Here is a 15,413-nt window from a genome sequence, read left to right as displayed (position 1 = left end):
AGTAGTCCAAACTGTCAAAGAAGGATGGGGGAAAGAAAAAAAAAAAATTCTAATAATAATCTCCTGAATTCTTCGCCACCACTCAGGCAACACGTCCGAACAATTTTACCTATGAAATTCAAGTAGGCGTGAGTTTAAAAATCACAACATAAATATAACTAACATCCCACAGAGCAAAACCTGTTTTGAATTCGACGGACAGAAAGAAGGAGCTTCCAGATATAGATGAAAGACGGTTTTTATGGTCATCTTGGACTACAGATGTTGCTTTTTGGCCAACCATGGTAAACCTTACCCAGGCTCCGCCCTCGCAGTGACGCAACGCCTTCGGCTCTGCTACACTTACTCAGGCAAACTGCTCATTCAGGTGGATTCGAGTTCCCGAAAAAATGGGAACTCCACCCACTTTGTCGGGAAGCAATCAACTTTGAGCAACGCCAACGGCCCAGGGTAGAGGTGTGTTCAAGGTAGTGACGTGGTTGAACTGCCACTCAACCCATGGATTGTACACGGAAGCGCTTCATTCAATATCAACATGGAGCAGCGTCAAGCTTTTGACACTGCTGTAGATGCTGTAATGAAAGTGTTCGACGGGAGATTCTCGTTAAAAATCGAGCAAAGAACAGCCCTTGAATCATTTCTTGACAGGAAAGACGTTTTCGCCTTGCTCCCTACTGGCTTTGGTAAGAGTTTAATCTACCAGTTAGCCCCGCTGGTAGCTAAATCATACGTCAGAGGAAAGAGTGGTGTGATTGGCTTAAGCTTAGGCACAGCCTTTTCTGGCCTCAACCAGTAGCAACCCGAGGGAGGCGGGTTGACCAGGCCATTTCGAATCGTATTCGTTATGGTCTTGGTCAGACCAGAATCTCGAAGAGATTTGAAAGTCTATGTTAATCAGGCTAGGTAAACCTGATGTATGGAGCAAACCCAAAGAGTCATCATCCCGAGAACACTATTCCCACTGTGAGGCAGCACGGCAGTCACGACTTCCTTCAGACTGAAGCTGGCCAGTGTGCGAGTAGAGATGCGTTGTTCAAAAATACGAGGCAAAGCTTCAGAGGAGGAAACATTCAGACAGAGGCTGGCTTTCCCTACACACACACACACCGGTAAAGCCACACTGAAGCGGGGCAACGGGAGACATTTCAACGTCTCCGAAAGATGCTGCGAAACGCTGTGCGACTGTGTGAGAGGAACGTTCAAGACGGCCCTGCAGCTTCCAACTTCCACAGTGGGAGATACGTGCAGCCGATTCACCGCACAGCAACTTGAACGGCCGATTGTGTCGGACGATGCTGCGGCTGTGAAGACTTTATTAGAGCATAGCCACAGTCAGGAAATGCTTTAAGTGACACCGGCCTGGCACATAGTCTTCCTGGGCCGATCTGTCTCTCTCCCTCTTTTTTTTTATGTTTAAAAACGGCTGTGCTCAAAGTGTAGCTTAACTGAACTGTGCGTGTTAATGTGCTGAGTGAGAGCCTTCAGTGCCAAACTGGTCCAGCTTGTTGAAGGCAGACTGGTTGTTTGTGTGCGGGGCCACTTTGACGTAGCTTTAGCCATAGCTGCACTCAACTCTGCATGGAACCCCGCTGACGGAGGCAGCTCAGAGAGATTATCATTACGAGAGCAACTTATATAAATAAAAGCAAATTTAGTTTAGTTTTAGAGTTTTTCCATCTGAATGGAGTCTCTTGCCCTGGTACAGACAGTCACTGTGAAAGGTAATTGCTGGGGGTAGGAATGACCTCCCCAATTGGCTCTTTTTGCAGTAAAGCTAAAGAATCCCCTTTTTAGCCCGCTTATGAGATAGAACCAAGAAACCAGACCCAGTGTAGGTTGAATATCTTGGCAAAAATGGATCTACCTCCTCCTTTTTCCTTCTTCAAAAGCTCAGAGTTTTCATCAAGCGGAGGAATTTCCTCTGAGTTCTAACGGTGTCACATGCTCATTCTGAGTCCAGCCCTTGATCTTTGGACTAAACGACAGACTAAAGCAAAGTCTGAAAGCGCTTCTGATGCAGGAACCCTTTTTTTTTTCCCCTTCTTTTTTTTAAATGGCACCGTGGTTCGAAATACGTGAATTGCAGCAAAACGAGCCTGTTCTTAATCAATTGAACTTACTTGCTTAGACGAACCACTCAAAAACAGTAATTTCCTCTCAGAAAAAAAAAAAAAAAAAAAAAAAAAAAAATCTATCAGTAGTAAAACAGGAGGAAATGAAACACCGTCATTACAGATGAAAGAACAATATTGGTTTACAGAGAATACCGAGGCATAGAGCTTAATGCCAACATGGTCAACAACTGCTGTATATGAGCACAAAAAAAATGAGCACGCACACACGACGGTTTGGAAAGGAAAAAAAAAAAAAGGGCAAATAAAAGATTAAATTCATAAAAAAAAAAAAAATAAGTTCAAGAGTTCAGTTCTGTCACAATAAGCTTAAATGCAACACTACATGCAAAGGCAAAAATCATAGATACACTTGAGCAAAAAAAACCCAAAAAAAACCAGCCTTTTGATAAATAGAAATGGGTCCTTCAGACTGGAGGAGCCTTCAGCAACGCAACACGGCGTGACCGTAAAAAAAAAAAAAAAAAAGAACCCATTTGTAAGTTAAAGATGACGACTCATTAGTAAAGATTTAAACAAAAACCAGTGCGTGTGTCACAAAGATGGATGGAGCCAGGGAAACGTACACACTACAAATATACACAGACACAGTAAACCTCACATCACCAGCGAAACCTGTCACCGGAGCTTTGTCCAAACATATGTTGGTATTAGGGAGGTCAAAGGTCGTTAGGTTGAAGGTTCAAGCACTCCTTAAAACACATCAGAGCCATTTAAACAGTAACTGGTACAAGACATTTTCATTATGCAAAGCCAAACCACTTATCATCCTTAATGTGACCAAAAAAAACAAAAAAAAACCGAAAACAAAAAAAAAAAAACATAAAATACCGCCTGAAGCTCAAACTTCAGGAGAAACCGTAATCTGTTCAGTCTTCAAGATACGGGCTCCTTCTGGATGAAAGGCTTTGACACAAAGGTTGAGCCAACAATGCTTATGAGCCAGCTAATCAGGTTCACATCAAACGGGACAAAGGGGTACATAGTTCATATGCTGGAAATTGACCATACCAGCCAGGTCACAGAAGGGCTAAACACCAATGGAGCCCTCGCGGGGTGCCTTTTAAATGGCACACTGATGGCTGTCAATTGAATAAGAATCAATACTGAAGTCTACCCTAATGAAAATACCTGGCCTTTTAGCTGTGCGCCTGCAAAAAGGTTTGGCCGAGATCCTCTGCCTCGTCCATATTCGATAGATTTGGGTTGCATCTGGTGGGGTGGGGTCAGGGGGTGCAAATCGGAAAAAAAACCAAAAACACTTTGTCCCAAAACTAAAATCCGCACAGCGTGCGTCTAATTTAAAAAACAGACACGGGTGTACATGTGCATCAGATTGGAAAGACAAAAGCTTTAAGACTGGGACGAGTGAAAGCACATTGCAGCCAGTTGCAGAACAAAGCACTAAATCAGAAAATCTACAGATGGTTTCAGAGTGGTTATGTTCTAATGCACAGACAACCCCCGTCCGCACCTCTGCACTCTTTCATAAAAGCCTGTGCCGCATCAGCAGATTTGAAGTTGCAGTCCTGGGTATGGTTAGAGAGGCCTGTGTGTGTGTGTGTGTGTGTGTGTGTGTGTGTGTGTGCAGCAGAGATGTGTAAACAGACAGCTGAGAGGAGGGAGGAGACAGGGATCCGCACTGATCACTACATTTTTATAGCCCTCACACCCGTGCGCTGTCATAGGCTGGTGAGTACACACCCACTGCTTTAAGTTTGAAGCTCAAAATGTCTCAAAGACAAAAAAAACAAACAATAATTTTTCATGGATCTACGTTGCGGTGTTTAAAAGAATATCCTGCCACTAAAACCAACAGACCAGCCATGAGACGCGGTGTGAGACACCTTAAACCGCGCAGGCTCAGTTATGTGTCGGGATGCCCCAGAACCAAGCCGCCTACGTCAGGGGGAGGAATGTGGTTGCACTGGATTCGTCTGGGGAGAGGTTAACTGTATGGCTCAGAGGAACAACTGCGTTGACAACAATTCAGTAGGTGAAAGGTTTGTCTCACGTTAACATGCCTGCCAAGAACACACCAAACTCTCCGGGCTCCATTTCACCCGTTGCTTTTCTGCGAGGGTTTTAAGGAGAAGATTCAAAACAAAAACATAAAATACATACATAAACTCAATGTGGACAACAGTGTTTTGTTGCTTGGGTGGAAAAATTGGTATATTGATTAAAACCACACCCGCGTTCAGACAATAGGTTACTAGAACAGGGCTGTTTGAATAATTTGTTTAAAAGTCTCTCTGATGTTGCTGCTTTGTGGTTTGACTGGCACACTTTTGATTACGTCACCTTGTGGCAGCACCTTCTTCTACAGTTCCGGCTGCAGGTGGTCTCAAACAATTGCTTAATAGTCGCTTGGTGGCATCTATTTAGCCAATTTCCGGAACATTTTGGTTAAAATTCCAGCGTCCTTCCACCAGAATTTCAATAGAGGTTCTTAGAAATATCCCAATGACCTACTCAGCATGTTGATGCACATGCAACTCTGCACCAAGTGTCCCTGCCTCTGTTGCTGGAGTTAATCTGATCTCAGTGGCAGTAAAACGAGAAACGTGCAAGAGCAATGATGACGCCGACGTGTTATAAAAAGGTGAGTCACAGCGACGCACGAGAGCAAACGGCTGAAGCCATCCTGGAAATGCACAGTAGCGATCGAGAAGGTGTGAGCAGATAGAGAAAGTTGCGTGCACAGCTGATGGTGTCATGTTTAAAGTTGATTTGGAGCTCATCTTACGACTGGCCAGTATGCCAATTATCAACTGCGCCTTGGAATGCATTCGTGTGGCTGCCTCCAGCTTTTATTGCCCGTCACAGTTTGTACGGAATTGGTTCCCGAGGGGCCTGAGGCTCTACAGTGGAAGCAGACTCAGGATGAGGAGGTGCCATGTTAGCACAGATGGGAGGGAAACTGGGGATCAGCTGACACAACTATGTCACTTTATCAGCCGAAGACTGAGACAATGTGACAGGCTCGCAGCAAACGCACACGCAGAGAAGGACAAATCTGCATTGCCACACTACTAAACAGGGGTGGGTGGGTTTGGATTTACATCCGTTATGTGAGGAATAACTGGAATGGAGGGAAAAGAAAAGAACAAAAAAAGTTACTTATTTCGTGCTCCATTGAAGTAAAGCGTGAGCATGGTAATAATCACTGAAGATGACTAAACCCTGGCATTACCTGATTAAGAGTGCTACTGCACTGACAGTGGAACATGTAATTGGACAAGACAGAGCAAGGAGCCAAGTGAAGCACCCTCCTCTCCCTCTTGCCTTGCTATTCTCTCCATTTCCATAGCCATTTGCTGAAAACACTTGGTGACAGCCAGGTCAGGGGGACCCTACAACCATGGTTACTCGTTTCGCAAAGGCAGTAGCTTGTTAAGAGACTTTGATAACAAGGGCTAAAATGTTTTATAAGGCTGGGGTTCCTGTGATCGTGGCCACTGATGAAACCCTTCTGGTACAATCGGGACTCTGACAGCTGTGCGGTCTGCTCACGCAGTCGATGATGATAAAGCAAAAGTTTCCTAAATAAATATGACTGAAAATGAGCCAGCTAGCATCACACAACTTCCCAAACATAATGAGAATGAGATATTCAATCTGTACTGTTGGAATATACAAACTGCATGGTGCAACGGCCTAGGTAATATCTGCCCATCTTGCCAAGGTTGCCAATATCAACAAAGGTTCAGTCAGCTTCCGCAGAAGAAGCATCAGGGCATTTGCCAGTTGTGCATAATCTCCTCACAAATGAGCAACCACCTATTTTCTCAGCCGGTCAGATGAGGTGGGAGGACCTTTTGCTTTGACAACCCGCATCATCAGGCGCCAAAAAACACAATTCTCTGGGGGGAAAAAGGCAGGAATAGACACACTATAATGAAACGAATGCATTCATAAACTCAATAAGGAACTAATATAAGTGACTGACTGTCTTGTTGAATATATTGAAAAAAAAAAATATATATATATATATATATATATATGTATGTGTGTGTGTGCGTGTCGAACATGGCCACCACGTTCCTTCAAGTCCTTCTTCATCTACATACCATGAACAGTTTTTTTATGAAAAAACAAAAAAACAATAACAATCCTTCTTACAAAGCTGTTTCTGTTCAGCCAGAGCCTGGAACTGCCTTTGTTTCTGCCAGGCTATAAAACCTCACTTATCCAAAAATCAAAAACAAATGAAAGGGCCCTACTGTTAGCATCTGGGCGAGGAGTATTCGCCCTCCATTAAAATCATCACAGCAGGTGCACTTCATTCCGCGCAGCTCGCCTTGCCTTGCAAAGTGAAGTAAACAACGGGCCGCGGTGTTCGCATGCTGTGAGCCTCGACAACGTAGCCGTGTATTGACACCGAGGCGGACCTTTGAAAAGGATCCGAAGCCGTGACAAGCCTACGCAGAACCGAAACATCAAAGATGGCAAACGCATCTCTCTTTTGCAATTGGTTTCAGAAAACCTCTTTTCACATCGTTTGGTTCTTTAGACATGTCATTTAAAAAACAGATAATTTGCTGATTACATCTGGCAAACAGCTGGTGAACTCCATGTCACTTTAAATCAAACTTTTGTGAAAAGAGCGTCAGCTTTGGAATTAGATGGAACTGAGAGAACCGTGGTTAATGAGCAACCTTTAGGAAGTCGGTGATTGACCACCGAGTGACTTAAGTCCCAATTACAATCCATAAAGTGTTCACCTGTTCAGACTTCATTCGCAGTTTACAGTGCGACTTAATGGGGTGTGACATGAGGCTCAACAAGATGTGTAACCGTTTGTGTTCCACGCGATTGATAAAAAGAAAACGAGAGCAGCAGGCTGGATCATAATCCGTTTGGTCACAACATTAACTTGAAATAATATAACTAAACCATAAAGTACGGATGGACAAAAAAACAAACAAACAAAAAAAAACAGGTTACCTAAGGAAATTCCCTTCTCCCCCACATAAGACAGAAAGGATAATGTAAGGAAAACCATATTGTGCTGAGTCAGCAGAAAGGGAGAGAGAGACAGAAGAGACGGAGAGGCGGGCTGAGGTGTGTGTGTGTGTGTGTGTGGGAGGGGGTGTTGCTGGTAGGAATCGCACTGGTCAGAGTTTGACCCTCATGACGTGTACTGAAACGAAAAGCCTGAAACTGGATCCCCGCATTCCTCTGGCTCCATGACAAGCGAGTGAGGAATGCTGCCGCGTTGCGCGTGTCATTCCGCGCGGCCTTTAGATCCGAAGCGCGCGCGTTTACCGCCATCTCAGAGGAAGACTGCGGACACCGTTTTCTCAGGGCTGATTCACGCTGCATATTTTTGGACCACCCACTCAACTCCAGCAGGCAGCTTGCTCAATCCAAGTTTCTGCTCCCTCCCTCTGTGCCAAGGATTCCACCCTGGGCAGCGGGAAAGGTGCCAACTGCACGCTAGCACCCAGTGTCACAAACACATTGTGGCAGAGGGAGAGGCGATTCCTCCGCTCACACAAATGAACACGCCGCACTCCCAAAACCTTTCCCTCCAGCCCCATCCTGACATACATCAATTCAGAGTCCCATCTCACATGATATACCCGTGCTATTCTTGGTAGGCTGCTAATGCTTAACAGAGCTGTGTGTCGTCCCTGTACTATTCAGATGATTTAATTCATATCAAGTTCTTCCCATGTGTTATTACAGTCGTGGGAAATAAGGCCAAGCTCTCCTTGAATAAAAACAATCTACCTACTGTCAAAATACAATCACTTATTTGATCTACCATCTCGTGCAGCTGAGCAGGGGGGGGGGGGACCAGCTGCAGAAGCGCTGTCACACTGTCATGTGACCTCTGCCGTCTCCCCTGTTCAAGCCAAACCGGCTGAGGGCACCTTCTGAGCAATGAGCAGCAGACACCACAATATCATCTAGCTTTAAAGATCAATATGCACTTTGCTGTGGCTGACCTACATAAGTGGAGGAGTGTGGACTGTTGAAATGATCGGATTGCCCGCCAGCCTTAAGATCCGTGGAGCCCAGGTTGAGTCTCTCCGGGATTATGGCACGAGGCGAGCTTCGTTACGGCGTCACTCATCTCACGGGGTTTAAAATGCAACATCCAAATAACTCTCTATCACACGGCTATATTTTCAAGGTACGTACCAAAAGCAGAGCTTTCTCATCCACGGTGCTCATGTAGACAACCACCATATTGCTATAGGGTAACATGATGTCAACCAGCTGTTAGATGAAGCGAAAACATACGAGCAAAACATGTAGGCTTTTGTGAAAAAGCACATGGAACAGCTGGTTGCTGGATGTTTCTGCCTTCAGTTTCACAACTTCTTCTCTTCTCTTTTTTCAACCTCGAGCACAACAAACTAAAATCAGCCTCTCGCAGATGATCAGTATTGACATATACATTTGCAGCTTTGAACAGACTGGAAAACATGTTGTTGTTTTGGTTTTTTTCCCCCTCCCCAGACAAAAGTCCAATGGTTAAACCCAGTTAGTCCGGCTGAGAGGCAGCCCGCTCCTTTATTCAATATTCTCACAAGCATCTGCAGATGCTGTCCTCAAGGAAAGTTTCATAAGTAGTTTCATAAACGAGGATCCTCTCAGTTATATTAACAGTTAACCTAATGCAAACTAAATTAATAAATCCCCGTATCTTTTGATACAGGGATGTATCTGGGATTATTTTCCCAGAAAGCTAAGCATTAGCGACAGACTGTCAAATAACGCAACAGTGAAGTGTTTTTACAAGTCAAAGTGAATTAAGAAAAATAAAACAGAGCCTCTTTATTCATTGGTGCCATTATCGAGTCCTCAGATCAGTATTTGATAAGTGTCCACCTGTAAGTACTAGTTTCCAAGGTATCTGTGGATCTCAAACACCTGACGTAACATGTGTGAGTATCAGTCCTCGGTACCAGGTTTTTTATTTTTGAAAGAAAATGCATCATATATTGATGGCTAAACACCAGCCATGCAAACTAAAGTGCAGACTTATCCAATCGTGCATTTCGTCTCAGTGTGATGAGGAAAACAAGGGTGATTATGTGGAAATGGGCCAATCCATATGGAGCAAATCCTCATATCTCAGCGTCCGCTATTCGACTCTTAAGATAGCAAATCTGTATCATTTCTGGGAAGCAAACGGAATGAGTTAAACCAGAGAAAGACCCTTTAATGGCTGATGTTCACAAGACAATATATATTCTGGCACAGACAAATGGGACGCCTGATTTGAGGTCAGCTAATAACACAAAGACAACAAGCCTTGAAGCAGAGACGGAGTTAATACTCCCCACTTCACCTCTTCCATGTCAAAGCCCTCTCAGCTTTCCATCAACCATCTCTGCCTCACTTAAGATGTCTCTGCTGTTTCACCCTTCTCCCTCTCTCTCTCTCTGTGCTGTAAAAACCTGGCCATTACCCCACAGCTCATCCCTCACACCCACCCAGGACCTGTCACAGTGCAGTTTCCATGACAACACAAACGCAGAGGCAGCAGGGTGAGATGCCCAGCGAGACAAGGCAAACAGATAACAGGGGGAAGGGTGCATCGTGTCAAGAATACACTGTGGTCCTTGTGGGGCATGTGATGGACAGATAACATAGCGCGGTCCAATCTGTTGCATCTAAACTAGAATCGAAGCCACATGTTTTCTTGTGTGTTTGTTTGTTTCGGAAATTACGGAGCAGCCAATGTTCATCTTCCAGTGAGGGCTTGAACTTTAAATGTCATTTGCAGCTCTGACGGGTCTGATCGGAGTACGTTTCACTAAAAGCGATGCTGCGGTAAATCGACGCGACGCGCAGTCTGAGAATGAACAGCTGTGTGTGGCAATAACTTCACCAAACCCAGATTCCTCTCAGAGATGCTGTCGTGTCATACCGCTTTTAAAATGGACCGCGCATCACAGAGCCCGCGTTGGACCAAAACGTATGGAGCAGTCCAGAAGCTGACAGAGACGGGGATGCCGCTTTCAAGCCTGCTTCGAGCCCGAGTCAACTTCACGCCATTTAAAAAAAAAAAAGAAAAGAAAAAGAAGAGAAGTTTGTAGTTACAAGGGGTGTCAAATGGGACACGTATACAGGGACACTGAAGTCATAACAACACGAGTGAGTTTAAGATTTCTGAGCAGACGAAGTGTTCCTTACGTCGTGGACGCGTCCCGTGTTCATCCTCTGTAGTTACAGGTTGCACACGTGAGGAAGACTTCGTCAGATCACCTTTTAAAGGGAGATTTTCCCTTCCTGTCAGGAATTCTTAAACAGACGTCCGTCCAATAACAACAGAGGTTATCACAACTGAAGAGGACTTCCCTTCAATGAATGGAACAACAACATTATTATTACTGATCGGTTCAGCTCTAAATTTGTTAAAATTCCAAAATGTGACTTTGGCAAATGAACCTTATCGCCGATTCAAGCTTATTGGAACATGCCAGATTTAGACCGCACATCGAATCATTTCGGGTGTTAGAATAAAGCTTCATGTCCTAATAAAAGCCCAGAATTACTCATCAATTCTGAATGATTATTCATTATTAGGAGAGTTGGTGGGATTTTGGAATTAAACTCCACACACGCACAAAACTCCATGAGTAATAACAAGTATTGTGGAATATTATATAAAAAAAAATTATGACTTTTACAAGTTACTTTTATAGCAAAATGACCCCCAGATGTAATATTATTTTACAAAGGTTAATCTTGTTACATTATTTACAGGACTATAACAAACCATTCATTCATTATAGACAACAAGGACTTTATTCTTCTTTTTTGTTTGAAGTTCATCATCAAGATTCCAGATTCCGATGCGTCATCTTTATGAAAATGAAAAGATAAGCAAAAGTAAACTGACTTTATACCCCTCAAAAAACGCAAAATGTCTTGTTTATTTGTGGGGACTGTCCCAATACAAAAGCCTTCATACATCACTAAGCTTAAAAAGTTAATTCAATGTTAATGTTGCAGCGGGGCTGCGTGGTGTATAAAACCCATTACTGGACAAATATCGGAGCAACGGTGACACAAATGAACGAATGCAACAGAACAAGGGTCAAACGATTACTGTATCACTCAGCTGACGCAACAAGGCGGCCTATCACAGGGCAAAAGTCAGTGCATTCGTGATGACAAGTTGGCCTTTGTTGGTAAAACTACAAACAAGCATTAGACAAGCAGGGGGGACGCCGGAAGCAGCATCATTATAGAAGAAATAGGTGGTTGTGGAAAGTCAATTTTAGGACTCCCCTGCGAGAGGAAAGAAAGGAAATAAAGACCAGCAGCAAGCGACTGATTGATTTTATTTGAAAACATGACACTGTGATTATTACTAAGCAACGTGCCTGTTGCTATAGCTGGAGGTCGGAGAATTATTCAGGAAACACCCATTGCACACACTGTGCCAATTTCGTTAGAGAAAACTCCAGCCGGTGATCTTTATCCAAACAGTCACATACTTGCATACATGCTTGCGTGAATTCTGTCATCCCGAAGGAATTTTTTTGCTCCTTTAGGTCAAATCTTCTCCTCCTTCTTCTTTTTAAAAAAATAAATAAATCATTATTAATATTATTCTCAAACCAGTCTAATGCAACTAGACTGAAGCAAAATGCAAACAGAAAGCTTGGACACTCCACTATGAAACACAATGTAGGAATGCAGGCTGGCTCCTGAGCCTGATAGTCTCTACGTCCTCCTGCCATACTCTCTCAAAATGAACCAGTTCCAGAGAACATTTTTCGAGGCTGAAAAACTTGATCTGCACACTTGTCGAGTGGAAGCAAAAGACTGAGTCAACAACTTCAGGCGAAAACGTGGTCCAGTCTGGCAGGGAGTTTTTTTTTTTGTCATAGCCGTTAAAAGAACACACATGAAGGCGGGAATAGGTTCCATGTAATAATCGCACCAACCTACACACTCTTCCAAAAATAAATGACACATTTAAACTATTCACACTAAACAAAGCGTTCGCGGAAGCACGGCAGACACACAGGTGGACAAACGGGTGAAAAAAAAACACAACAAGAATTTCTGTAAGGTTAGGCACCACCGTGTGTCCCAACAGGAAACTTCCACATGCCTTTAAAACTAAGACGTGGACATTGTGCTTCCATGAGATAAATCCCCCCAACGTAGTGGTGGTGATGCCTAACACGACGGTTCAAAATCTCTCACGGGTGCTGAGATCCGGTAACTGTGACAGCCACAGCGCACGATCCCCATCGTTTTCATAATCGAACCATTCAGTGGCTCCTCGTGCCGAAAAATGCGAGTCCCCCCCCCCCCGTCATTATGGAAGAAAGCGCTTCCATCGAGACGAAAAACCTGTCATCACAGGATGAATATTATAATATGATAAGCGTATATGCACCCAACACGATGTTGGGGGGGGGGTTGAATTCTAGGCTGTTAGTCTGATTAAAAACAGCATTTTAAAACACAAGAGAACACGTCAGACAGACTGAAATGGTAAAAAAAATCTCATTTTCCCACACTCAGATGATACAGTTGGGAGTCCAAGTGATCCTGTGTGTACATTCAGTTGGGCCCAAGCTGTCCCCGGCGCTCTGGGCATGCTCTAAAGATCCTGTCACAGGCTTTGACCTGAGAGTAACAGAAGCAGCCAGAAGCAACAATAAGAATAAGCAAAAGGGAGAGAGGACATCTATTTATTTCAGCTGTAAACCAACAAGCTGTACGAGAACATATATTCTCCTGTCGGAGAGGAGCTGGACGCCCTTTGGTCAATAAATTGTTTCCAATCCTGAGCTTGTCTACTGGGACAAGGACAGCAGTCCAATTAAATGGCCTTGTCATGCCACAACTGTAGCTCGCCTTAACCGTGTATGTAAATGGTTCCGATTTATCTTCCAGATAAGGGGAGAGCATCAGTATAGATGCTGTTCAGATGCTCTGGCCAGCGCGAAAGTACTATGAATATAAATAAAACGGGGGGAAAAAACATTAACCTTGTGCCAACACTGCAAGTGTACTTTCCGTTTCTCTACAGACAGATACGGCCAAAATACGACCATCGCATCACATTTCCACAGGATCAGTGCAGTTGCAGCCAAACTTCAGCTTGACAACATGTCATGTTCCATCTCGTATCAGTGATGTGACAAGCACCATGCACCGTCAGGTGGGCCGAGTGATGCAACTGGGGCTGCTCAGCTGGTTCCACGGGATGCGTTCCTCCAGCATTACAGGGAGAAGAGCTGACACTCATTGAAATGACACAAGCTGTCTGTCTGTATAGTCTTGAATCAGTCAAGCAGAAGGGCCCTTTAGAAGGAGAGCACTGCACTCGAGACACAGGCACAACACAACACACCAGAAAAACCTCGAAGCAGCAGCATCCCCCACTCCCCCAACTCTCCCCAACACTGGATTAGCGCCTTGCATGTTCAGAGAGCACGTCTCTGTTCAGCTGTAGGTCCAACTGGGGCTGCAAAATGTACCGTGGCAGCATAAACAATGCAAATGGCACACGCGCAATAGTAACCCCGCAGGATGTGTGGTGGCAGCAGCTGAAGCAAATTAACATGGTTTAACACTTTTTTCCCCCTTCTTTTAAAAAAAAAAAAAAAAATAAATCAGCATAATACGAAAGAAAAACTCAAACAAAACCTTAATAAAAATAAATAAATAAAAAACAACAACACACACTTTGTTTAAAGTAGCAGGCAATTGTTGCAATGACACGAGGCGACATGACTTCTCTGTGATCGTTTGGTCATTTAAAGCCCCATCTGAGTGCAATCAGGAGCAGGGTGACACTTTAAAAAAAAAAAAGGAAAAAAACCCTATTGTGCTCTATTAGGTCACTAGCTTTTTGCCTGCAGTGGTAGGAGAGCTTTACATGAGCACAACTGTTTAAGTAAGTCAACCAGTGCATCGATATACCTCATTTCCCAGTCAAAGCATTCATCAGCGTTTGTGTTTGGTGCGTTATAAAAAATAAAAAAAAACAGTTGAACGCCGACACACAAAAAAAAGAGTAAACAGAATTCTAATTTTTCCCTTTGCAGGTGCACGTTGTAAATGTCGAAACACACATGCGAATTGTCTATGAGTAAAAGAGAAGTAGAAGTGTCAGTTTTTAGACAAGAGTGCGCAGCCCTGGGTTCAACACCAACTTACATGTCCCCGGTGATATGACATTATGACACCCTCTACTTATGTTAACTTCTCTATTGGTTAAAAAAAAAAAAAAAAAAAAAAGCTGCACTCGCTTTGCTTATTATCTACTACGTCTCTAAAAACAAGGGACAACTTTTTTCCTCCCCAAGTGTTTCAAGCTATCAGTTTCAGTTCCCACGTACGGGATGGCGACTAGCTTTGCTGGAGCACTTCGACAACACATAGCGACGCTTGCCAAACACATGAGAAATATCAGTTCAGGATGGGGGGAGATGAAAAGAGAGCGCACTGTGCATCCTAAACAAATGCAGACATTTCCTCAACTTAGCAAACATGGCAAGCGGTAGAGCGGCTCGATCACTTCCACAACAAACAACGTTAACAGCCCGCTCAAACACATGGTGATGAGGACAGTCTTGGCTTACTCATATTCCTCCAAAGAGCGAGACTAGCCCGCAGCTACACCGTTAGCATGCTAACTACGTTCCTGCTAAAACTGGCGAACTTCGTCCGGTGTTGTAGGCAACGGTAACTCGCTAACTCAGCACAAAAAAACAATGACACATGAAAGTATTGTGCACGCCACATTTGACTTCTCGTCCGAGACACATGCGAACGTGCCCCCGGACACACCGAAGCGGCACGCGAGTCATGCATCGACTCCTTTGCAGGCGCAGTGTCTGCGCCGTCCAGTTGAGTTTGCTGCAGAAAACACCGCCGACACGGGCAGCGAGCTTAGCCAGAAGCTAACGCTTTTGCTAACAAGCTAACGCCGAAGCGAGAGCCTCTGCCAGACAGACACACAACCGAGATTGAAGATCTCTCGCACTGAATCATGGATTTCGCAGCGAAAACACCACGTCCCGTCCCTACGTGGAGCACAAACGCGCGCGGCTACTTACGATTTGATACTTTTCACTGAGTCCTCGCTGTTAAATTCCGTTTATCCGAGGCAGCTCTGACCTTCGCGGTAGTGAAACAACATTTCTGCTGGCTAACTGTGCCGCCATGTTACTCCTGCTCTGCAAACCAATGCTGAGTGTTTATCTGGCTGGTAGCTGCTATCCTCCCCCACACCAAACCACATCACGGGGCTCAAGCTGTATCAACTCAGTTACCGCCGGGGGG

The 15,413-nt window shown here is 44.3% G+C and overlaps 1 protein-coding gene across 8 annotated transcripts in view; it reads right to left on the bottom strand.

Annotated features, from left to right (window-relative positions):
* ncoa2 (nuclear receptor coactivator 2) overlaps positions 1-15,413 on the bottom strand; it is a 57,428-nt gene that overhangs the window by 41,852 nt on the left and 163 nt on the right. For 3 of the 8 annotated variants that reach the window (XM_075452967.1, XM_075452973.1, XM_075452969.1), the window contains exon 1: positions 15,188-15,359. The exons of 2 other annotated variants lie outside the window; for them this stretch is intronic. The gene's annotated coding sequence lies outside the window, so the exon portion shown is untranslated. Of the gene's footprint in view, positions 1-15,187; positions 15,360-15,413 lie in introns of those variants that run through there. 3 more of the 8 variants (XM_075452971.1, XM_075452974.1, XM_075452972.1) reach the window with 1 other exon arrangement.

Source organism: Odontesthes bonariensis, chromosome 20 (assembly GCF_027942865.1).
Source record: "Odontesthes bonariensis isolate fOdoBon6 chromosome 20, fOdoBon6.hap1, whole genome shotgun sequence".
Classification (NCBI taxonomy): Eukaryota; Metazoa; Chordata; class Actinopteri; order Atheriniformes; family Atherinopsidae; genus Odontesthes; species Odontesthes bonariensis.
This window is presented reverse-complemented; position numbering and strand designations above follow the sequence as displayed.